The sequence below is a fragment of the Anser brachyrhynchus genome (genome assembly GCF_964034855.1).
Source record: "Anser brachyrhynchus genome assembly, chromosome: 2".
NCBI lineage: Eukaryota > Metazoa > Chordata > Aves > Anseriformes > Anatidae > Anser > Anser brachyrhynchus.
In genome coordinates, this window is record NC_137695.1 from 42,386,605 (window position 1) to 42,399,388 (window position 12,784).

Below are 12,784 nucleotides of genomic sequence, written 5' to 3' on the forward strand. Positions count from 1 at the left end.
GTGAAAACACGCAAGCCAAGAATAAAATCACACAGGCTTTTACAGACTGTCCTCACCCTCACCACACTGGTATTTTCCAAACGGCCAGCCAAATGAATACATATGTCCACAGTCTTGGAAGAGCCTGCCCTGTGCGGTGATACCTCTCCTCTTTGCTGTCTCTTCTAAAAATCATTCAGATCCACTTTTGGTTTGCTTAATGGTTTTAATTTTTTTTTTTTTCAGGAGTAAAGCAATTCACTGGATTCTAAAAGGTACCTAGCCACAACAAAAACAACAAAAATTATCTGCAAAAGATTTAAATAAGCCTGAATTCTGTATGCTGTCATATTTCATTATTTAACCACTGGAGAAGGGATGGAACCATGATCAAAGCACAGGATTGATACTTAAGAAATATGTCCTGTATCACTGACTGTTACAAATATGTGATTCTGAGCACATTATTCAAAGTCTTTGGCTGAATTTCCATCAGTGATTCACGATACCAATATCCAACCCGAGAGTTTTCAAGTCTGATACTTAGAGACATTACACTCTGCATTCTGGAAACCTAGCAGATTTCCAGAACACATCAGAAGCTGCCTAGCCAGTAAGTGACATTTTCAACAGGGAGTGGGGGAAAATAAATAATCCCTTTAGAAATCATGAGCTTCAAGTTGTGAACTGGAGCTGAAATTCAAATCATAGAACAATAGAATGGTTTGGGTTGGAAAGGACTTTAAAGATCACCCCATTCCAACCCCCCTGCCATAGGCAGGGACACCTCCCACCAGAACAAGTTGCCCAAAGCCCCATCCAGCCTGGCCTTGAACACCTCCAGGCACGGGGCATCCACAGCTTCTCTGGGCAGCCTGTGCCAGTGCCTCACCACCCTCTCAGTAAAGAATTTCTTCCTTATATCTAATATAAATCTATCCTTTTTTAGTTTAAAACCATGACCCCTTGTCTTATCACTACACTCCCTGACAAAGAGTCCCTCCCCAGCTTTCTTGTAGGCCCCCTTTAGGTGCTGGCAGGCCGCTGTAAGGTCTCCCTGGAGCCTTCTCTTCTCCAGGCTGAACAACCCCAACTCCCTCAGCCTGTCTTCACAGGAGAAGTGCTCCAGGCCTTGATCATCCTCGTGGCCCTCCTCTGGACTCACCCCAACATGTCCATGTCCTTCTTGTGCTGGGGACCCCAGAGCTGAACGCAATGCTCCAGGTGGGGTCTCAGGAGAGCAGAGCAGAGGGGGAGAATCACCTCCCTCATTCACCATGCTGGCCACGCTGCTTTTGGTGCAGCCCAAGAATTCTAACGCGTTATTTATGAATGAAAATATCCAACAGGAAGGTATTCTGGACACAGCATGCTATTCTTTAAATCTTCCTCTCTGGAGTTTGTTTGCTCCAAAGGCCATGCTCACATACCAGCCCCCTAAGGGTTAACCCGAAGGTTGTGTACTTATGTAACTATTGGAACTGAAACAGCCCCACCAGGAAAGTGCTGTACAGCAGAATACATTTGACTTTGGCATGGGAAAATAACACCAACAGCCACTTTTAGGCTCATACTTCTGCATCATATAACAGGAAGTGGTGTATGCTGCTCTGACGATACTGGTCTACCACACCAGTTCCTCTACAGCAGAGCAGGAAGCATAGGCCAAGCAGCCCGTATCCAGGTTCTCCCTCAGCTCTGCACAACAGTAAGGCAGCAAGACACACCGAGGAGGGTTGAGATGACAGCAGCACTTGGGGTATGATCCTGCTGCCATCCCCTGCTGTGATAGAAGCGGGGCACCGAGGCAGAACCGACTGCAAGGCGGCAGCAGAGCAGAGGAGGAATGACGTAAGATGAGGTATGGTGTAATTACAATTAATCCCTCCTGGCATAGCCATACTCTGTTCAGACGTCACTGGCAGGAGTTCAGTTTTGCATCTAGAGCTCATTTTGCTGACAATGGCTAGGTAAAGTAAGTTGTACAAGCTGAAACATGGCTTTGGGGCCAAGAACAGTGGCCGTGGTGGACAACTGCACTGACGAACCCTCATGGCTCAGTAACACGTGTACCTCCCCCTCCAGAGACAGAGACCATGTGCAGGTAAGCTATCATCATGTTACCTGGCACTCATTTCCTTCTGCATTTTCCACCTAGCGAAATTCAGAGGTGTTAGTCATTGCAGACCTGGTGAATTATTTTCACCAGTGGCTCTGCCAGCAGTAAATGCTGATGCCTTCAAAATGTTTTGTGATTTTTACTTTGATGAAAAACATGCTAAGAAGTCCTCACTACTTGCATTTTATTTCAAACTTGTCTGAAAAAAGATGTATTTTTTTCTTTCAGAAGGGATGATGAGCTCTGATCACGGGACCAAAGGTAAGTACTCTTTCATGGGGATTATTCTGAACTAAAAGCGGGTTTAATTTTAGCACCCTTCTTCCTTAGTAAACAAATAGTAAGAAGAGACCTTATGTGAACAGACATGTACACATCCTTATTATATCCTGTCAGTGCACTGTTTCGTAAGATTATACTGTCATATGACAACAGACCTATTTGTATTACAGGCTTCACTTGAACAGAGAATGTGTTTCAGCAATATGGACTTCTAACTATTCGATGGGCGGGAGCGCTTCAGAGGGAAGATACTGACAGGCCTGTTTAAGCAGGTGGACAGATAGAAGCTGTGGAGTAATGCTGAGGTGCCCAGCTAATAGAAGTCAGCCTTTTCATAAGAGTAAAGATAAGTATATATAAACAGTTTCTTTGTTTTCTCTTCACAGATCACTCCAGTTGGCTTCAGGCAAGCGGAAGCCACAGCATCCATGCCCTATCCAAGAGGAAGAAATTGGTTGCATCCTCCAGTTCTTGGTACAGATTCACTGAGCTGAATTTCTCCAAGAAGTATTATTGGAGAACTTTCCTGAACTTCCAGGGCACATATAGAGGTGGTCTTAGCCCACCAGTTCACTGAAATGAACTAGTTCTGGATGGCACATATTATATTTCTGGCTGTTGACTTCTTTCCAGTCACTCTCAAGGCATTGGCCCAGCTCAGAAAGGGGACCTGTTCAGCTGCTGAGATCAATACAGCCCTCAGTACAGGAAGGAGTAGGAGGCAGAGGCAGGTCCAACATAACAGAGGTTATAATGGCAGTGGCATGTTACCCTGGGAATGCAACTGGGTGCTTTGCTGAGCAGAGGCAGCTCCAGGGGTTTGATAGGTGAAACACCCTTTAGTTAGCAGCTTTGAACAAGACTCCCAGTAAAAAATGGCAGGGATGTCGTTGATGAGAAGGCTGAGGATAACATACAGGAGCTCCAGAGTAACCACACACAGCTGTCTGAAATCCTGGAGCTGTTGAAAAAGTCTCTCTAATCCATCAGTGCAGAGCAGAAGTGCTACATAAGCAGGAATCTGAGTTTACATTGCAACAAAGATAACTCATTTACATTTCCTGGAATCTAGTATTTGTGCAGAATATCCGTGTGGTTTCTCCACTGCAATGTCACCTGTTAGTTCTACGGTTTCAGCCACAATAGTTTCATACAGCAGAAATGTTTTTCCTGGCCACAAAAGATTTGCCTTACCCAAATACCAATCCCCTCATATGTTTATCTTGAGGTCTTAATGTGTCTGGCCCAAGGAAACAGAAATAAAAAAAAAGGGCAAAGAATTAAAAACAAGCAGAGAGGACTGAAAAGGAAAATGGAAAACAAAGATATCTAAAGAACGGAAAAGTGAACTAACATCAAAGATATCAGAAGAATAGCTCCAGCTGCAAGAATAGGAAGGTGTGGTATGTAATTCTTGTTTACTTTGTATACAATAGAGGGGTACCAGCACAATTCAGTGGAAAGCATTATTATTGCTTGTGTAACACCACACCTGAAATGGGGAGTTTCAACTTCACCAGACCCAGCTCTTCCCTGAGGAATCATCTTCAGCCACCCCCTTGAGCTCCCTTTGCTAGCTCCTAGTAGACTGGCATTTTGGCATCTCCCACATCCTTTGCCAGCGTGCCCACTTGACTCCAGAAGGTGCGTGGAGAGAAGGGTCAGGCTCGCTGTTTTTAAAATGAACTAAAACAAACACTGAGAAACGTTAACCCTAGGACATTGACATGCTTATTTAAGAAAGAAAGGACTGGGCATTATGCTGCTAAAATCTGTTTGTCATGGGTTTAAGCCAACATATTTTCTTTGAAATTTGGGCGGGTGCATGACATGGTCAGTTATTGCAGCTCAACAAACAGCTGGCAACTGGTTAAACTGCAGTAAAGCTGCCACTCTGCATCAAGAGGTCCCAAACGGCAGTGCAGCCCAGACAGATGGATCACACAGCCTTCAAGCTGCAGCACAGGCTCACATTCATAGAATCACAGAATGGTTTGGGTTGGAAGGGACCATAAAGATCATCTTATTCCAACTCCCCTGCCATGGGCAGGGACACTCCCACCAGACCAGGTTGCCCAAAGCCCCATCCAGCCTGGCCCTGAACACCTCCAGGGATGGGGCATCCACAGCTTCTCTGGGCAGCCTGTGCCAGTGCCTCACCACACCATCAGGAGCACCAAGTGTTATACCTGATTCTTACTAAGGGTTAAAGTCATTTCAAGGACTTGGCCAATGCCAGGCTTTGTATGAGATATGACGGCACCTAATTCCACTGCCACAGAGGAACTGGCCACCTGCCTTGATAGATGTAGGCTTTCATGCTTTGCTGCCTGGTTTCCCTGAGAAAAAAGCACAGTTCGACAGGATCTTGGATTCGCTGTTAGAGTTGATTTTAGACAAAAGGTGAATGGGGCACAGTAATACAAGTAAATAAAACATCAGTTGGTTTAAAAAAAAAGAAAATTGTTAAAGCAGAACCTGTTTTAGTTCATAACTAAAGAACAAGGAAATGTTGAAGCAAACTGCAAGAGGGTAAATTCAGAGCTGGTAAGAATGTTGTTATATAGATTATAAGAATTTCGTCCAAACCTGACAGTCTGACAGTGTCACTGAAGCTACAAACTAGGCAAGACTCTCCCAGGGTTTATACGTTTATAAAGCAGAGTTACAATAACCACTTTTTTTTTCAAATGGGAAGGACAACTAACTACGTGCTCCAGGGCTTAGTATTTAGAGATTGTGTTGTAACAAGGAGGAGATTGCTTTGAGGAAGAGATTATCTCACACATACTAATTAAAGACATGTTGTGCCTTCCCCTACAGCATCCCATACTGACCAGTGCTGGAGAAGGGGAATTGCCATGCTGAAACACACCCGAAAACGCATCAACTCCCATGACTTTTGTGAAGGTGCCCTTGGCAGGTTGGGTGGAGACCTTGGGGGAGGCTGGGCCATAAGGCATTAATTCCCTAAGGGCCCTGATAACTAAATGAGAGGAATAAATAAATAAATAAGAAAAAATAAAATTATTCCCAGTTGCTAAGCATTTTTTCTATGACCAAATCAAATGCAGTCTCCCATATCACTCTCAAAAATAAATGCTCAGGAAGTTCTATGGACAATACTTACATCTGTTCTGAGGTATGGAAGTGCCAGAGCAAGAAAAGCAGACAGACTCAACTTCTGCTCCTGGCCCTGCTAATAACACACAGGCCGTTTGCCCCCAGTTTTACCATCTTTCAATGGGGAACAACAAAAGAGACCACTGCTGTAAGCAACAGGCATTACACATGGCCAGCAGAAATGGGATTATTTTGTGCCAGGCAGTTCTAGAACTGTTAAGAATTGGGGTTTTGAGGGCTGTTTTGTTTGGTTTTAATATATGCTATATATTGGGGCTATGTTTTCTACCTAAATCGTATCCAGACTCCATTAGTTACCAAATGAGCAAACCATACAATTCCTGGGAAAGAAAAGACTATCTCCTCAATGCACCTCTACTCCTTCAAGATTACGTACTATAGCTTGTCTAGATACCATTGTTAAGGCCAATGTGACAAGCGTATCTAAAGCTGGATCTGTGCAAGCAGTACCCCTAACAGAGAAAGATTAAAAAGGAAAATGCAGGCAAGGTGGTCAAAGTACACAATAGATTATTTTGTTGTGCTGTTTTTTGTTTTTCTCTATCAGGTAACTCCACAATTTAGCACAACGATATCCTCCCACATACCGAGTGCTGTTATCTTAGGACTTCAGCAGCAAACAAAGAAAATCCATGCTCTACTGATTTTAGATACGTTAATTATAGATTATCATAGGTTCTACATGGGTCATAAGAACAAATTGATCACTGTTCCAAGAATCTAACAACCAAACTCATTTAAACATCAAACACAATGAAAAATAGAAAAAATAATCATGAAGCATTTCTGGCATCTGTAGCTGATGAGATAATTACAGGCAGCTTTTCTACAGAATCGAAAAAAAAAGTGAAATTTGATGCGAGACAGAGGTGTCCCATTTCAGCATGAGTGTTACTCACAGACATACAGCATGGACGGGAAAAAAGAGATATGAGAAGGAAAATGGAAAGGGTCTGTTCCAGTTTCACTGATGTTAGTAAGAGTCTTCCCATTGACTCAACAGGGCACATACGACCAAATACATCAGTTAACAAGAAGCCCTGGAAAAAGTAAGCAGAGGATGAAGGACACAAAGAATGAGAACAGATTGGCCTGGAAATACCATGATGTCAGGATAAACTTGAACGCCACAAGTAGTGAACTGATTTTAGGGAGGGCCTAATAAGTCACAGGCAAAAACACGATCACTCACTTATCTTTGTAGCTTTCCTTTAAATAAAATCATGAGTGATGTGAGACAGTGGTGACTATTATCCTCCTGGAAAGGTCTAAACTCCACTTGTCCTGAGTACTTTCACCTCTTATTGACTTGGAACTTTGTAATGAATACTAGAAGCATTAATCCTCATTGCAAGTGTGCTATCAGGATATTAAGGGGTTGGCTTGCATGGATATTTGGCCATTGTCTGCCAGGGAGGCTGGGAGATTGTCAGATAGTGATTAAATCTGTCTGGCTGTGCTGACATTTTACTCAGTGTCCACCAAGTCCTTTAATTTCTGTAAGTGTACGTTAGAGTTTGAGCTGCTGAGGGAAGTGGGAGAGGAAAAGATTAGGTCCTAGCACCTTTTCATATCAAGTTGGAAGTTTTTGTTTAAAAATCAAGCTTGAACAGCTCCCTAGCATGGGTAAAAGTCCTGTGTAAAAGACCATGTCACTCTCTGCCCAGATGGCCAGAAGCCATCATTTCCACAAGAAACAAAAGCAGCTAAAAGCTTTAAATCCTATCCCATTGTAGGAACACAATTGAATTCTCTTGCCAACATGAGGACAGAATATACATAGTCACTGCATAGGACCGTCAGTCTTTGTGGGAATTACTGAAGTCTAGTTGCAAGATTTCCATATACAGACATTTCCTGCCACGAGAATGTTACAGAACTAAGCCAGCATCCAATATAATCTAAAGAACAAAAAGCAAGCCTCTAAAATAGCAAGGAATAAGAAAAAATTATACACAAAGAACACTTCATATTTTCAATACAGGCATTTAAAGTAGAAGACATCAAGGTCATATCCTGCAGCTTTTATTCAGGCACATCAATAAGAGGGGGTTGTTAAAGTAAAGCCTGAGGCAGTATCTGACCTTTTCCAATTTTTTTCCTTTGGATAAGATGGTTACAAGATGCTGCCCAAGAACAGAACTACAGGACATACCAAACTCAAACACACATCTGCAACTTAGTATCCACGTTTCAAAACATGGCCCCAAAGAAGCTCTGCAAATATCAGTACGAGGGACAAAAATACCTGGGTCTCCAAACTGTTAATGCAATCTAATGTTGCTATAAATGAAGCAAAAGGAGTTTAATCAATCAGCCATTACATCATGTTTAAAGTGAACACAGAAATCCCCATGGAAGTCTGACAGCCTCTCAGCCCAGTAAACTCACTTTGTGGCTGAAAGTGAACTAGCACAGATAATATGCACTGAAGCAACCCCTGCCCACCCGCTTCCCAAGAAATCTTTCTTCAGCATAAAGAGGGAAAGAGGTATAGTCTTTGACTGCACTGGCTGAAATATCCAGCTCATCCCTCTGACCTGGAATCCAGCTGCCAAACATAAGGGCAGGTAAAAGAAAATTTCCCAAGAGTCATGATGGAGCTCCCTCTTCCACATGCAGTGTATGCTAAGTACCACCCTTGTGTCCCCATGTACACAGACACTTGAGAGAAAAGTAGCTGCCATCCGTGTCAGCTCTCCTCCCATGTTGCCTCAGTTCAATCCACTACAAAGAAAGATAGGAATTATTAGGCCTATGGTGTTCTTCCACTAATACTGTGACACCTCAGAGCTGTTCTGTACACTCCCTGCAGTTCACTGCTATCATTATTAATCATTAGTTCATAATACTAGTAACAGTGCTAACAGAACAGCTTTTCTGGCCATATAACATCCACCTGAAACCATTCACATGCCATTGCAAACCGTACACAATAATACGTGTTTTGTCTGACCACTAGTTTGCTTGAATAAATGAATTCTTGCTTTTTTCATTGTAGGCTTGGAACAACTTCATTTTTACGGAATTTTCCACACATATTTTCAGCTTCTTGTGGAAGAAAGCAGCTCTGAAAGACATACTAAAACAACCAGGGACGTGACATGTAGGAGGGATGTAGGAATTCCTCCATTTATGTCTGCTGGGCTGGGCTTGGTGCCCCCCTTTAAGAGGGGCACAGGCACCTCACGCAGAGCCTGTGGTTTACACGCGTGTAACATCTCCCTCTACTGGCTAAAACCGTGGAAATAGTCCAGTTCCCAGGCAGAAAAGTTTTCTCTAGAGGAAGAATCCCGAGTTTAGATCCACCCTTCTGCTCTTCCACGTATTTGTAATCTCTCGCCATGACCCTAAAGCAGACAAGGTTTGTGTGATGGAGCAGGTGAGGAAGAACTGGGCATTAATTCACTTGACACAGTTCCCTGATGCTGAAGTCCTCCGTGAAAATGCTTTGAAGACAAGGTGGATGTTGGGGCAGTTCTTGGGAACCCAGGATTAAAGGGGACAGCTGGTTTGTAGAACCTTTTATCTTGGACTCCAGAGTAACCAATTATATAACAATACTGCTTAAATGATTTTGAAAACAAAGCTCCTAATGGTGACTCTTAAGCCTCTTCAGTAAAATCAGAGTCCAGTGGTAAACCATGGATGTTTTGCCACATCTCAGTTCTTTACTCTTTGAAGATGGCATGGGATTGGAATTAGTATTATGAACTAACAACACTGTTTGCTATAATAATTCACACAATTGTAAAAAATGTGAATAATTGAAAAATTAGAAGTTATTCATAGTAAGAGAATTACTTCATTTTCACTGTTCTCCATTTAAAAGCCTCTTTAATTCACCATTCCTTCCCTTTTATTCCCCTTCTTCCTCTGTTTGATAAGCTTTTTCTAAGTTTCCCTTCCCCGCATCCTGCGTGCACGGAGAACCATTCATGCAGAATTCACCACAGGAAAACAAACATAATATCCCACTCCTATATTCCCAAGAGGAAATTAACTGAAACTACCAGTCCTTGGGAAATTGGCATAGAAAAAAAAAAAAAAAAAGGCAAGAGATATTAGTGTAGTCAAGTTGTCAGGGAAACTGTTAGCACTCTGGTAGGTCAGGAAAATGGGCTAATTGAAACATTTTCTTCTGAGTACCCAAGCAAAGTATATGGTCCTTCATGGGGATAGGAAGTGCACAAAGCCTGAAAGCATTATTGTTTTTGAATGGCTTCGTAACCCCATGGCTGCTGTGGGAGAGCTCTCTGCAGAGTGGACTCTTGCTAACTCTTCAGCACAGGCATATGGTTCTCTGAATAGGACTTGGCTAATTCCCCCTTTGTGGAAGCCCTTCACAAGGTTTCCCTTGATAGCCCATTCTATAGAACTCCTAAAGCCAAAAGATAAGGTGACATTTTCTAATGAAATTATCTGTTTCTATAATGTGGTTTTGTTTGTTTGTTTGTTTTTCTAGTCATTTGTTCCCAGTCCTGTTACATTTCCTTTGCTACTCAAGGGACAGCAGATAGCACAGCCAGCACTAGACAGACTTCTGCTCCAACAGTCCTCCCAGCACAGATGCACTCATACCCAAATGATGCCTGGTTTTGCTGTGCTACATGCTACAAATGCATATGCTTACCACATATGGCTGGGAAAGCACAAAGTGACAGCTAGAGAGCGTTCCTCTGGTGTAACTGCACTTGCAGTAGTATTTTTGTGAGCTGTTAAATGAGAAAAAACAATGCTCCTATGCCAACGTCTCTCTTGTTGACTTTGCTGTGAATGACTGCAGTGATAGCAAATACACAAACTGTGGGCCAGAAAGTGAGAGAAGAAAACCTAGGATCTAGCCCTAAACCAGGTCTGCAGTGGATACATATCAGGTAAACAAATCAATCTGCCTTCATATATTGTATGCGGAGATGCTCAGTCACCTGGTAGCCAAAGGTATCTCTGTATAGCTCTCACAAAGCATGCCCGACCTTGTATTCCACAAGCATAAACAGTCAGTAGCAGACTTCACACTGTTGTTGCATCCAAATGGACGACTCTCAACAGGTGACCCTGCTAATATCTGAGTCAGTGTGGGTTATTCAACCAAAATCCTTGCAGGAGGCCCAGAGAAGGCTTGAGTTTTCAATGGAAGAAACAGCAGGGTAAAGAGGAAGAGAAGGAAAAAAAATCTAAAAAAACTTGCTGACAATCATAGCAGGTTAACACCAAAGTCAAAATTAAACGTTTCTGGACCGTACCATATTTTTTCTTCCCATTCCCCTTTTCTCAGAAATAAAGCCAAGGCTTGTAAATACAATTATTTGGTTGCAGACTTGGAAACCTGCTAAAGACAAAATTTTGTGGGCTGATTTTACCTTCTGCGCTGCAGGTTACAGGAAGTTTCCTCACACCTGCATGGCTTGCTCATAGAGTATTAAAATATTGCTACTTCTCCAGTTACTCAGTTTGCCTGCTTGAACTAGAGACCTACCAGCCCTTGAGATTCACCCAGCTTGTATCTGCTGAGCCTCACCAAAAGTGCTTGCCATCCTTGGCTCCCTTCACCTCAGAGCGTGAGGATGTGCACGCACATATACAAGGTGTGTTAAGAGGTTAAAAGGGTGAATTTGTGCTGGGAGCATCATGTAGATGATTGGAGCCTCAGCTTGGCACAAGAAGAAAGGCCGAGACATGCCAGAATTTGCAGAGACGTATTCCTCAAGCTGCTTGAACTGTGCGTGGCTCTCAGACTCTGAGCAAAGACCACAGGACTCGAGGTCACCACATCCATACAGATAGCTGTCAAGCACCTGAGCACACACAGGTGATTCAGGCCACATCTGAGGCCTTGCTGTTGAGAGCACTTTGCCTCATACCTGCGTGCAAAGGGCTCCTCTCTCACGCTCATGACAAGGAGCAGCCATTACACTCAGATCATCCTTTCACTGCCTGTAAACCTGTGAAGCAGAGCAGCTTAGCCTTCCTTTTCTGTGAGGAGGGGAAAAAAAAAACAAACCAGCAATTCTCCAAGCACACATTGGAAATCTACTGAGGCACAGGAAAAAGGCTGAAACCCAAGCCTGTAGCCTCAAGGGCAAGAAGGGACTGCGCAGCACTGTCCGGACATCCCACCCGCGATGCTTGACTTTTCCCAGCAGTGCTTACTCTCACTTTTCCTCTAAATGAAAGTGCTAAGCCATCCATGCCAACTGCTGAGACTTGAAAAAAAGAGCGAAGTCCCTACTGCTGCTATGAAAATCACCTTGTTGGAAACAACAGTCAGGAAGGGTACTTCTGCACACACTGGGATTCAGGTTCAGGTGAAGTCACAGCTCAGCAACTGATTTCCTCAGTGATCTGAATAAGACACTCTGTGTGCCTCAACAACCAACACGTAACATGGAAACAGAGCTGCCTTTCTCCCAAAGGCACCTTTTACTGGTACGCAGAGCTTGGCTCTAAGGTTACATACACACCGCATAATTTAGGACTTAGAAATATCTGTGACAGTTCTGAGATAAATTACTTTAGAGGGTAGCAGATAGTCACATTAATGCTGCCTTGTGCCAGTGGTCCCTGATGAGAAGCAGGATCTATCCTACAGGATGGGGTCCCGGGGACCTTTCTCTTTCTACCACTAACATCAAGATCCTCGAGAGAACCAAAGCTGGCAAGTGCACCGAGCACAAGTTCATACAGCAAAGGTAAGGCTGGTGCTCCTCAGCCCCCCTGGGGAATGATCTCTCTGCCAAAAATGAAACTCAGTTTCTCTCTCTGGGAACAGAGCAGCTTTGCTCTGGGATTTTGTGAGAGAGAGGGGAAAATGTTGCTGCACGGAGCTGGGAAGAGGGAGAGCGAGGCCTCCTTGGAGATCAGAGGCTATGGAAGTAACACAGGTTGATGGGACAGGGAAAGAAGAACAGTACCACAGAAAGAGCGTCACATAACAGCTAAACGCATTAACATTGCTCCCTAATAACCTTTAATACAGCACTGGAACTGCAAAACCCATACAATGCCACGAATCTTGTTGCAGGGTAGCATCAGGCCTTAAGACCCACTGAATGTCCAATACATTCAGGCACCCCATTCTCATCAGCTTTAATGTGAACTGTGCATCTAATTAAGATCTGGCAACTTTCTATCTCTGTGCATGTCCCATGAGCCTGTACAGAAGTACAGAGGAGACCATCAGTTGGAATAGTATTTCTGTCCAGCAGAGGATGCAAGGCATTGAGAAAAATGACACAACATCACTCTGTATCTGAGAGA

General features: G+C 43.4%; 1 protein-coding gene and 1 long non-coding RNA gene across 5 annotated transcripts in view; one reads left to right on the plus strand and one right to left on the minus strand.

Moving 5' to 3' along the window:
- The window catches only part of SLC4A7 (solute carrier family 4 member 7), a 144,993-nt gene that overhangs the window by 117,211 nt on the left and 14,998 nt on the right, over nt 1-12,784 (minus strand). The window lies entirely within an intron of this gene.
- Nucleotides 1,407-5,563, plus strand: LOC308190562. 2 transcript variants are annotated; one of them, XR_013947323.1, is made up of 3 exons: nt 1,407-2,083; nt 2,327-3,783; nt 5,204-5,563. It is a non-coding gene; the product is annotated as an uncharacterized lncRNA (long non-coding RNA). The 2 variants fall into 2 exon arrangements; XR_013947324.1 differs by having other exon boundaries at nt 1,407-1,840; nt 1,950-3,783.